This window comes from Lissotriton helveticus, chromosome 5_1, assembly GCF_964261635.1.
Source record: "Lissotriton helveticus chromosome 5_1, aLisHel1.1, whole genome shotgun sequence".
Lineage (NCBI taxonomy): Eukaryota > Metazoa > Chordata > Amphibia > Caudata > Salamandridae > Lissotriton > Lissotriton helveticus.
The window spans coordinates 1,936,061,424-1,936,073,998 of NC_136065.1; the positions used below are offsets into that span (position 1 = coordinate 1,936,061,424).

The following is a 12,575-nucleotide window of genomic DNA, read 5'->3' on the forward strand; positions in this document are numbered from 1 at the left end:
CCCTCCTTTCACCAGCTTCCTCTAGGCATCGTTGCCCGGGCTCCTCCCAACACCTTCCCCACCACCCACCATACCCCTCCTCCCCCATCCCACCTCCATCATCCCCACCTCCCTCCATCCCTCATCCATCCTTCCCTCATCCTCTTCCCCTCCACCATCCCTCCTCCCTCCTCATCCACCCATCCATCTTCCCCTCCACCATCCACCTCCTTCCCTCATCCATCCCTCCCTCCTCACCCTCCAACCATCCCTCATCCCATCCACCTCCCTCTCCACACCTCCACCCTCCTCCACCCTCCATCCCTCTCCACCCTTCCTCCCATCCCTCCAACCCACCTCCCACCATCCAACCCTTCCACCCTCCATCCTTCCCTCATCCTCTTCCCTCCACCATCCAACCCTCCATCCACCTTCCCCACCATCCTCCCTCCTCCTCCATCAACCCCATCCCTCCTTCCCTATCATCCATCCATCCATCCATCCCCTCATCATCCTTCCCCTCATCCACCTTTCCTCCTCCCCACATCCATCATCCCTTCTCCCTCCATCCATCCCTCCATCCTTCCTTCCCTCATCATCCTCCTTCCCTCATCATCCATCCTCCTTCCCGCTCATCCATCCTCCCCTCATCCATCCTTCCCTCATCCATCCTTCCCTCATCCATCCATCCATCCCCTCATCCATCCATCCTTCCCACATCCATCCTTCCCCTCATCATCAACCTTCCCCACCATCCATCCTCCCTCACCTACCTCCTTCCCTCATCCATCCATCCTTCCCCTCATCCATCCATCCTTCCTCATCCATCCATCTTCCCTCATCCATCCTTCCCTCATCCATCCATCCTTCCCCTCATCCATCCATCCATCCTTCCCTCCTCCATCCATCCATCCTTCCCTCATCCATCCTTCCCCTCATCCATCCATCCTTCCCCTCATCCATCCATCCATCAATCATCCATCCTTCCCCATCAATCCATCCATCCTCCCCTCATCATCATCCATCTATTCTCCCCTCATCATCCATCCATTCTCCCCTCATCATCCATCCATCTATTCTCCCCTCATCATCCATCCATTCTCCCCTCATCATCCATCCATCCTTCCCTCATCATCCATCCTTCCCCTCATCATCCATCCATCCTTCCCTCATCATCCATCCATCTTCCCTCATCATCCATCATCCTTTCACCCACCCATCCATTCATCCATCCTTCCCTCATCCATACTTCCCCTCATCCATACTTCCCTCATCCATACTTCCCTCATCCATACTTCCCTCATCCATACTTCCCCTCATCCATCCTTCCCTCATCCATCCATCTCCTCATCCATCCATCCTTCCCCTCATCCATCCATCCTTCCCTCATCCATCCATCCTTCCCTCATCCATCCATCCTTCCCTCATCCATTCAACCTTCCCTCATCCATTCAACCTTCCCTCATCATTCAACCTTCCCCTCATCATCCATCCTTCCCTCATCCATCCATCCTTTCCCTCATCCATCCATCCTTTCCCTCATCCATCCATCCTTTCCCTCATCCATCCATCCTTTCCCTCATCCATCCATCTTTCCCTCATCCATCCTTTCCCTCATCCATCCATCCTTCCCTCATCCATCCATCCATCCTTCCCTCATCCATCCATCCATCCTTCCCCTCATCCATCCATCCATCCTTCCCTCATCCATCCATCCATCCTTCCCTCATCCATCCATCCATCCCCTCATCCATCCATCCATCCATCCATCCCCTCATCCATCCATCCATCCTTCCCCTCATCCATCCATCCTTCCTTCCCCTCATCCATCCATCCATCCATCAATCCATCCATCCATCCTCCCCCTCATCATCCATCCATCCTTTCACCCACCCCTCCATCCATCCATCCTTCCCCTCATCATCCATCCTTCCCTCATCATCCATCCTTCCCTCATCATCCATCCTTCCCCTCATCATCCATCCTCCCGTCATCATCCATCCTCCCCCTCATCATCCATCCTCCCCTCATCATCCATCCTCCCCCTCATCATCCATCCTCCCCTCATCATCCATCCTCCCCTCATCATCCATCCTCCCCCTCATCATCCATCTCCCCTCATCATCCATCCTTTCACCCACCCATCCTTCCCTCCATCCATCCCTCATCCATCCATCATCCTTCCTCCATCCATCTTCCCCTCCATCCATTCAACCTTCCCTCATCCATCCATCCTTCCCCTCATCCATCCATCCTTCCCCTCATCCATCCATCCTTCCCCTCATCCATCCATCCTTCCCTCATCCATCCATCCTTCCCCTCATCCATCCATCCATCCTTCCCTCATCCATCCATCCTTCCCTCATCCATCCATCCTTTCCCTCATCCATCCCCTCATCCATCCTTTCCTCATCCATCTTTTGCCCCATCCATCCTTTCCCTCATCCATCCTTCCCTCATCCATCCATCCTTCCCTCATCCATCCATCCTTCCCCTCATCCATCCATCCCTTCCCTCATCCATCCTTCCCTCATCCATCCATCCATCCATCCTTCCCCCTCATCCATCCATCCTTCCCCTCATCCATCATTCTTCCCTCATCCATCCATCCATCAATCCATCCTTCCCCATCAATCATCCATCCTCCCCCTCATCATCCATCCATCCTTTCACCCACCTCTCCATCCATCCATCCTTCCCCTCATCATCCATCCTCCCCGTCATCATCCATCCTCCCGTCATCATCCATCCTCCCCGTCATCATCCATCCTCCCCCTCATCATCCATCCTCCCCCTCCTTCCCTCCATCCATCCCTCATCCATCATCCATCCTTCCCCTCCATCCATCCTTCCCCTCCATCCATCCTTCCCCTCATCCATCCTTCCCCTCATCCATCCCCTCATCCAATCATCCATCCCCTCATCCAATCATCCTTCCCCTCATCCATCCTTCCCTCATCCATCCTTCCCCTCATCCATCCTTCCCCTCATCCATCCATCCATCCTTCCCCTCATCCATCCATCCATCCTTCCCCTCATCCATCCATCTTCCCCTCATCCATACATCCTTCCCCTCATCCATCCATCCTTCCCCTCATCCATCCATCCTTCCCTCATCCATCCATCCTTCCCCTCATCCATCCATCCTTTCCCTCATCCATCATCCTTTCCCTCATCCATCCTTCCCCTCATCCATCCTTCCCCTCATCCATCCATCCATCCTTCCCTCCTCCATCCATCCATCTTCCCCTCCTCCATCCATCCATCCTTCCCCTCATCCATCCATCCATCCTTCCCTCATCCATCCTTCCCCTCATCCATCCATCCATCCATCCTTCCCCTCATCATCCATCCATCAATCAATCCATCCTTCCCCATCAATCATCCATCCTCCCCTCATCATCCATCCATCTATTCTCCCCTCATCATCCATCCATCTATTCTCCCCCTCATCATCCATCCATTCTCCCCCTCATCATCCATCCATCCTTCCCTCATCATCCATCCATCCTTCCCTCATCATCCATCCATCCTTCCCCTCATCATCCATCCATCTTCCCTCATCATCCATCCATCCTTTCACCACCCACCCATCCATTCATCCATCCTTCCCTCATCCATCCTTCCCTCATCCATACTTCCCCTCATCCATACTTCCCCTCATCCATCCTTCCCCTCATCCATCCATCTCCTCATCCATCCATCCTTCCCTCATCCATTCAACCTTCCCCTCATCCATTCAACCTTCCCTCATCCATTCAACCTTCCCCTCATCCATTCAACCTTCCCTCATCATCCATCCTTTCCCTCATCCATCCATCCTTTCCCTCATCCATCCATCCTTTCCCTCATCCATCCATCCTTTCCCTCATCCATCCATCCTTTCCCTCATCCATCCTTTCCTCATCCATCCATCCTTCCCTCATCCATCCATCCATCCTTCCCCTCATCCATCCATCCTTCCCCTCATCCATCATCCATCCATCCTTCCCTCATCCATCCATCCATCCTTCCCTCATCCATCCATCCATCCATCCCTCATCCATCCATCCATCCTTCCCCTCATCCATCCATCCATCCTTCCCCTCATCCATCCATCCATCCATCCATCAATCCATCCATCCATCCTCCCCCTCATCATCCATCCATCCTTTCACCCACCCCTCCATCCATCCATCCTTCCCCTCATCATCCATCCTTCCCCTCATCATCCATCCTTCCCCTCATCATCCATCCTTCCCCTCATCATCCATCCTTCCCCTCATCATCCATCCTCCCCCTCATCATCCATCCTCCCCCTCATCATCCATCCTCCCCCTCATCATCCATCCTTTCACCCACCATCCTTCCCCTCCATCCATCCCCTCATCCATCCCCTCCATCCATCCTTCCCCTCCATCCATTCAACCTTCCCCTCATCCATCCATCCTTCCCCTCATCCATCCATCCTTCCCCTCATCCATCCATCCTTCCCCTCATCCATCCATCCTTCCCCTCATCCATCCATCCTTCCCCTCATCCATCCATCCTTCCCCTCATCCATCCATCCTTTCCCTCATCCATCCATCCCCTCATCCATCCTTTCCCTCATCCATCCTTTCCCTCATCCATCCTTCCCCTCATCCATCCATCCTTCCCCTCATCCATCCATCCATCCTTCCCCTCATCCATCCATCCATCCTTCCCCCTCATCCATCCATCCTTCCCCCTCATCCATCCATCCATCAATCCATCCTTCCCCCATCAATCCATCCATCCTCCCCCTCATCATCCATCCATCCTTTCACCCACCTCTCCATCCATCCATCCTTCCCTCATCATCCATCCTTCCCCTCATCATCCATCCTCCCCGTCATCATCCATCCTCCCCGTCATCATCCATCCTCCCCGTCATCATCCATCCTCCCCGTCATCATCCATCCTCCCCCTCATCATCCATCCTCCCCCTCATCATCCATCCTTTCACCCACCCATCCTTCCCCTCCATCCATCCCCTCATCCATCCATCCATCCATCCTTCCCCTCATCCATCCATCCATCCTTCCCCTCATCCATCCATCCATCCATCCCCTCATCCATCCATCCATCCTTCCCCTCATCCATCCATCCATCCTTCCCCTCATCCATCCATCCATCCATCCATCAATCCATCCATCCATCCTCCCCCTCATCATCCATCCATCCTTTCACCCACCCCTCCATCCATCCATCCTTCCCCTCATCATCCATCCTTCCCCTCATCATCCATCCTTCCCCTCATCATCCATCCTTCCCCTCATCATCCATCCTTCCCCTCATCATCCATCCTCCCCCTCATCATCCATCCTCCCCCTCATCATCCATCCTCCCCCTCATCATCCATCCTTTCACCCACCCATCCTTCCCCTCCATCCATCCCCTCATCCATCCATCCTTCCCCTCCATCCATTCAACCTTCCCCTCATCCATCCATCCTTCCCCTCATCCATCCATCCTTCCCCTCATCCATCCATCCTTCCCCTCATCCATCCATCCTTCCCCTCATCCATCCATCCTTCCCCTCATCCATCCATCCTTTCCCTCATCCATCCATCCCCTCATCCATCCTTTCCCTCATCCATCCTTTCCCTCATCCATCCTTCCCCTCATCCATCCATCCTTCCCCTCATCCATCCATCCATCCTTCCCCTCATCCATCCATCCATCCTTCCCCCTCATCCATCCATCCTTCCCCCTCATCCATCCATCCATCAATCCATCCTTCCCCCATCAATCCATCCATCCTCCCCCTCATCATCCATCCATCCTTTCACCCACCTCTCCATCCATCCATCCTTCCCCTCATCATCCATCCTTCCCCTCATCATCCATCCTCCCCGTCATCATCCATCCTCCCCGTCATCATCCATCCTCCCCGTCATCATCCATCCTCCCCGTCATCATCCATCCTCCCCCTCATCATCCATCCTCCCCCTCATCATCCATCCTTTCACCCACCCATCCTTCCCCTCCATCCATCCCCTCATCCATCCATCCATCCTTCCCCTCCATCCATCCTTCCCCTCCATCCATCCTTCCCCTCTTTCCCCTCATCCATCCATCCCCTCATCCATCCATCCTTCCCCTCATCCATCCTTCCCCTCATCCATCCATCCTTCCCCTCATCCATCCTTCCCCTCATCCATCCATCCTTCCCCTCATCCATCCATCCCCATCCATCCTTCCCCTCATCCATCCATCCATCCATCCTTCCCATGGGGGGACAGGAGGCATCATGGGCGGGGGGAGGAGGAGGACAGGAGCCACCACAGGGGGGGACAGCAGCCATCACAGGCGGGAGGAGGGGGGACAGGAGCCATCACAGGAGGGGGAACAGGATCCACCAGGGTGGGCACAGGGGTGCGCATGCAGTATTCTAGTATCATCTTGGGCTCCTCGCCCCCTCCTGTCCAAAATGCCATCCCCCACTGTGATGTACAGTACTTACAGGAGATATTCTAAGAGAACTGATTGAACTGATTGTCCTCCATACTTTGTTACGATTGTGCCTTTTCTTTATTTTATCACATTATAGACTGCATGTTTGAAGAACCAAGGTTTGCTTACAATTTAGTGACAGTGATTAAGCTCTGTGAAGAGAACCACGTGCTGCCTCTGTGTAATCTGGCGGAGTCTAGGATGTTTGGGGCCCTGGGTAGAAATGGAATGTCTGAGCCCCCTCTAAACTACAGACCATTCAGGGCTGGTTGCATCTGAATGGATGCCCCCTGCTCCTGAATCTGCAGCCCCTCCCTCTCAGTCACCTTCAAGCACCTCTTAACAGCTCATCAAGGGCTGGAGGTGTGAGGGTTGCCATCCCACTGTGCCTCTCCAGTGCTGCGGGGTGTCTGAGGAGCTTTGGTGCAGCATCGTAGTGAAGAAGGGAGGTGGGTGCAAGCTGTGCCGGCTTTGGGGTAGTGGGACCGGTGCCCAGTTAAAATGACGGACAAATGGCGTCCGTTAAAGAATCCTTCACGGACAACGGACAGACGGCCGAAATTACGGACTGTCCGTGAAATTTACGGACGGTTGGTCACCCTAGTGGGGCCACGCACCTATACGGTTGTTATTGCATTGTATATTCACGGTGCTATCTTTATTACAGAAGGGGCTGTGTCTTTCCTGTTAAAGTGCTTAGCTCTGCGCCTCATACATGTCCTTGCCCACGAAAACTGTGAACGCCAAAATCCTCAGTGAGATCATTACTGTGAGAATGCATAAAGTGATTACCCAGTTAGTTTATAGACACCAGCCTGAACCTGGCTGTGGCCTCTCTGCATGCAAAGTCTTTGACTTCAGTGGCAGGAAATCTTTACCAACAGAGACCTTTAGCACTCGCATTATTAATGGGATACAGCTTGTGAATTATAAGCTTATGGCTCGAATTCAAAATAGTTCTGAGCCTCTGAGACATGGTTGTTATGGGGGGCACCATAGAGAGATGGCCATTGCCCCACCTCCCTCATTGTTTGCTCTTGCGATGGATAAATGTATCTGCATTTTCAAGGGGATACCGTTAAATATGTCTATTAGCCTATCGGATAGACTTACAGTATGGCTTATATTTCCTCTCTATGTTGATGAAATATAGCTTTGCCAGAAAAATATGCCAGGCCTCTGAAGCTGTGAGAACGGTGGCAACATTTCAGGACCCCAGACAAACTGGGGCAAGTTATGCACGTGCCACATAGGGGCTTGTCGGGGGAAATGGTAGAAGCTACCCTGAGATGAGTGATGGCTGGTGGACTTTGAAAGTGGCAGGGCACAAATGCGTACCTTGTGTATGATTGAACTCACTAAAAGATAGCTTTGGGTGTTGCCCAACAAAAATATTTTGAAAAAAGAGTCATAACGGTGTACAGAAACCATGGGGCAAATTAGTAGTATTCTGTAGCACAGTCAAAAGTAATACAAATCATACAACAGAGACCAGAGGTAGACACATTCTATTGGTTCATAATGCAATGTTACTGCTTAATTAAATGGAGCTTACAAGATCAGGGGATGCTCAGGTCTCATACTGCAGGTGTGATAATATAATAGAAACCTCATCACTATATATAAAAGATGCATCCCACAAGTGATGAAATAATAGCGACTGCAGTAAGTGCTCCCTGGGACCAAGCAACCAAAATCATAATTAAGCCTCCCAAATTCAACATTATCTCTCAAATACCAGGCTTAAAATATAGGCAAATGAATCATTCTGTCTGAAACTTTATAATGTCAGTTTCTGAAAATATGAAATACAGAATTTTAAATGTACATAAACTAGCAAATTTTCCCCAAAATAGAAACGTGCAAGCGTCATGAACATATAAACGGTATTTTCTCCTGATATACTAGATTTTAATGTTCACTGAATAAATGTTTGATCCCTAAAGAGCTGGTTGTGATTTTACCAAAGCACTCCCATATACCATTGTCGTGCATGGACATATTCAGTGGTTTATACCTACTGATCATCATCATTCCTAAAATTCCATGGATGCTCAACATAAGAAACAGTGTCACAGAGGTAGTCATAGTTATGTCAAGTATGTCCACATTAAGTCAAGGATATGTAGCGCTGTGCAACCGTCGCACTCTTGTCAAGAATACCATTGTATGTCAATTATGGGTACAATGATGCTAGGAATAGTCAGATTGGTGTGTAAAACCCAGAACGTCAATTAGGGAGGGGCACCTTTATACCAGGGATAGCCATAGTGAAGCCAGCAATACCCACTTTTCATTAAGGCTATTGTATCCCCCATCCTACCACACCCACCTCGCCACCGCACCCACCTCGCCAAAACATCCACCACGCCAAAACACCCACAGCTTTTAAGCCAACCAACTAATTGTCACAAGCTTCTCCACCTATCTTCCGAGAGAGCACTTCACCAAGTTAGGAGATGCGAAGTAGGGTGTGTGTGGTAGGCGTCACAACTTTGCTGTTGCTTTTTATTATGCCAACAAGCTCCTTTTAGTCCCCATTTTTTACCATAGAGGGATAGCTAAAAGCTTTAAATATGCATTTGTAATTTAAGTGAAAAGCACAATTCTCTCCTCCCTGCAGAAGGTATAATGCAACATAAGGAAAAAAGTGTTTCTTTGTATATAATAAATAATATGTGCTTTCTTTGACATAGTGTGGTGTCATGTAGCTACTGAATATCTTTATACCGTGTTAAGTTAGCATAGGCTCATTAGAGGTTTAAACGCCATTTTTCCTTTTTGCAACTTCTGCACACGACACTTAATTGTTGATTTAGCTTTCACCCTAGTAGTTCGTTGTGGTTTACATGAGAATAATATGTTATTACTCTGATATCAGCTTTGCTTAATAAACTATGTCTGTACAGAGAGTGCTGAAGTTTCAGGAACAACACGATACAGATTTGTTATGAGGTCTGATCTTCACGGCTTCATAGACATAACATAAGTGCAGCTTCTGCCAACTTTGGGCTTGAGGCTGGTTTTATATTGCTTTGCTTGAGGCACAAAAACACACTTGATGCGGTTCACATGAAGAGAGAGCTGGTGTATGCTGATGTGATTCCTTCATGCTAGGACACTAAGGTATGGGCCCGCCCTAATACAACCCAAAGAGACCTTCTTAGCTAATAATATAATATGTGTGTTAGGGAGGGTGCGATATAAGTGTTGTTAACTCTTATTCATTTACAGCATGTTATCATGCTGTCACCGTTCGCTGTTTATGTACTAGTGACTATGCTGGTAACTTTGCTATTGATAATATGTTTACTTGTATTATCTAAGATACTGCGCCTGAGAAGACGGCATTAGTAAATAAACATTTCAAATGCACATGTGTTCTTCTTTACTCCATGTTCTGGTTTGTAATGATAGTATAACGAAAGAGTGTTCATGAGTTCCACGTATCCTGAGGTACTGTAAGTTCATGTTCTGGTTTGTCTAAACATTGGGAGTTTGTTATTACCAATGAGACACTGTAGCTAGCTCGGTAAGGGGTTTGTTGGGTACTTAGGTGAGTTTTGGGTCACCCTAATTCTCCGAGGTTCCAATCCTCTGTGCACAGTTCTGTGTGAGAACAGAAACCCTGCGACAGTGGGTTGGTTTGCTTTTTTGAGTAAAGTTCCAGTGGATGTGGCACCCGTAGTTCATAACATCGGTATGCTATTGTGTCACTGACAAGGCACACAGTGCATCTAATGTGCCTGTACCTTACTGAGATCAGCTGTTATTTGTCTTCCTGTGCCCTGTCACTGACTGGAAGAATAATTGTCGGTGCCATATCCGGTTAGAGTCAGACAGTGAGAACACGAAAAGACAGGAGGTTACTTGCTAGGCGATCGGTGACTTACGAGTATGGTCTATTTTAGGGTATTGCCGTGCTCATTTTTAAATGACAATGGTTTAGTGCACAAATATTAACTTATGATTTCAAGTTTTTGTTTGTGACCATTCATCGGCATTGACTACTGTCTTGATTTGTTTGAAGTTCGTTCTAGTGTGAACCTGACCCAAGGGAATTAGTGCACCTTACAATGCAACAAGACTGCGCTTTCACATTTAGTTTGTAGGTCTCGCCTGCGTTGCAGCGCATGCGCTGCTTCGCCTTGGCGAGACCTATTGTTGTTGTTTCTGTGTCCGGCTTCTCTGGAAGCGGGGTTGGTGTCCGCATGTCGCTATTAGGCCCCACCCACCCAGACTGCATATTTTATTAGCCTTGCTCGCGCTTTCAGGAAGCAATCTCTAATGGGGTGATGGGAAACCGTGAATACGTCTACAGTCATGCTCAGAAATGATTACTTTTAATAAATGGCACTCGGTGTAGTGATAATATGTAATGTACTTGGGGAAATCCACAAACATTAAATTACTGTAAATCTTTGTTGAGCGATTTACATGCCCAAAATTTAGATGATTCGTATCCTACTTTCTATCTTACAGCGCACACGTACCGACTCCCTAACTTAGCGCTCGGTCTGCTTCCCTACGGATCCGTTAACTTACTCATCTCTACACCTGACAGCAGATGGTACAGATCGGCGAATTAGTGTTGATCTTTTCTTCGTATTACTGAATTGAGCCACTGCAAGCAACTACAACCACAAACTGCCGCAAGAGGGCACCACATTACAACAAAGTATTCCCAAAAATATAATTGTTCGAGGAAAAGAGCATCCGAATACAATCAGAAGCTCTGCACAATAGAGGCTCGATAAACTAAACTAGACACAGCTGGTGTGAAATCAAAGGTGCTCATTTATATGGATATTCATAACCGAGCAAGCACCACTGCGCGAGCCTCTTTTCAACACATCACACCCTCCAGTCTGTTTGCTCTCCTATTAGGAATACTCATTTGTCCAAGACTTTAATGAATTCAGGCACCACTGTTGTTGGAAGATGGTACTATCATCATACATATATTTACCACTTTGTCTGAAGAGGAGTCATTCCCTTAGTTCAGAGGCAGCGGGGCTGCAAACACGGGGACCGCCATGGGTGGCCAAATTGCTTGCTATCCCACTGAGTGTATGTGTACTTCTGAAGTATTCACTTCATCTCACTACCCTTACCCTGCGATCTTATAAACCAACCCCCCCCTAGATACTTTGACCTGTTCTAAGGAAGGCGCTCAATAACCACCTGAAACCCTCCGCCTCCCTTCGTGTCACAGAGCGCTTGAGAACCCAGTCACTGCCAGTCCCGTCTTACTGCACATGCCTCACTTTGAGTGTCAATTGTTTTTTTTTTCTTTCGCAAACAGCATGGCAACTGTTTCTGTTTAAATAAAAAAAACGATGGGCACGTTGCTCCCACCCACTTTCCTCAGCGCACCTGCCTGTCAGCTCGTGCTGGAGAGTAAGCTACGCCAGCGTTCCAAGTGTTTTGGGTTTTCTTTGTAGATTTGGGGCGGTCTGTGGTCACAGACAGACCTGCTGTTGTGCTTTGAGGCGACTACGTCTTCCGGCGGCTGAGGTCGTGTCTCTCATGTCCCCTGATTCCGCGGTCACCGTCTCTTGGTAGCCCGTCCGTCCTCCGCATAGGACGAGGCATCGCCCAGGTCAGCGGAAGTGTAGCTGGAAGCAGCAGCTTGGTGACTGGAAACGGGTTACCAATATGGGACAGTGGCTCTGGAAGAAGAGAGTGTGCTGTTCTCAGAGTGGGGTTGTTGATGCGTGTTGACAGCTGGGATGTTTCTGATTTGAAAGGCTGGACGTATATAGCTTAGTGGGTTTAGGTGCCACAGGTGAGAACTGTGCGCATATTCTATAGGTCTCAGGTTCTATTCGCAGGAACTCTGACTCTGATTACTTTAACATGTGTAACGTAATGCCATATAGTTGGGAAAGGCCTTCTGTTTTTTTGTTCAGATTATGTGTAAACTCCGAGGTTAGGGAACAATATACAGTGGGCTGTTTGCAATGGTGGAAATGACAATCTGAAGCATGGGGCAGTGATCAAAGGGAGTGAGATCAATGGCTGTCTACTTCTGCACACTTTTTACATACTAAGCCACTAACGAAAATGGCAACAAGGAGATCGTGGTAGTGTGGCTTACTTATTTGGTCACTGACGGACTCCATTTGATGTCAGCCGAG

General features: G+C 49.1%; 1 protein-coding gene across 1 annotated transcript in view; it reads left to right on the forward strand.

Annotated features, from left to right (window-relative positions):
* Positions 1-12,575, forward strand: part of SKAP1 (src kinase associated phosphoprotein 1) — a 1,469,988-nt gene that overhangs the window by 215,256 nt on the left and 1,242,157 nt on the right. The gene's annotated exons all lie outside the window — the stretch shown is intronic.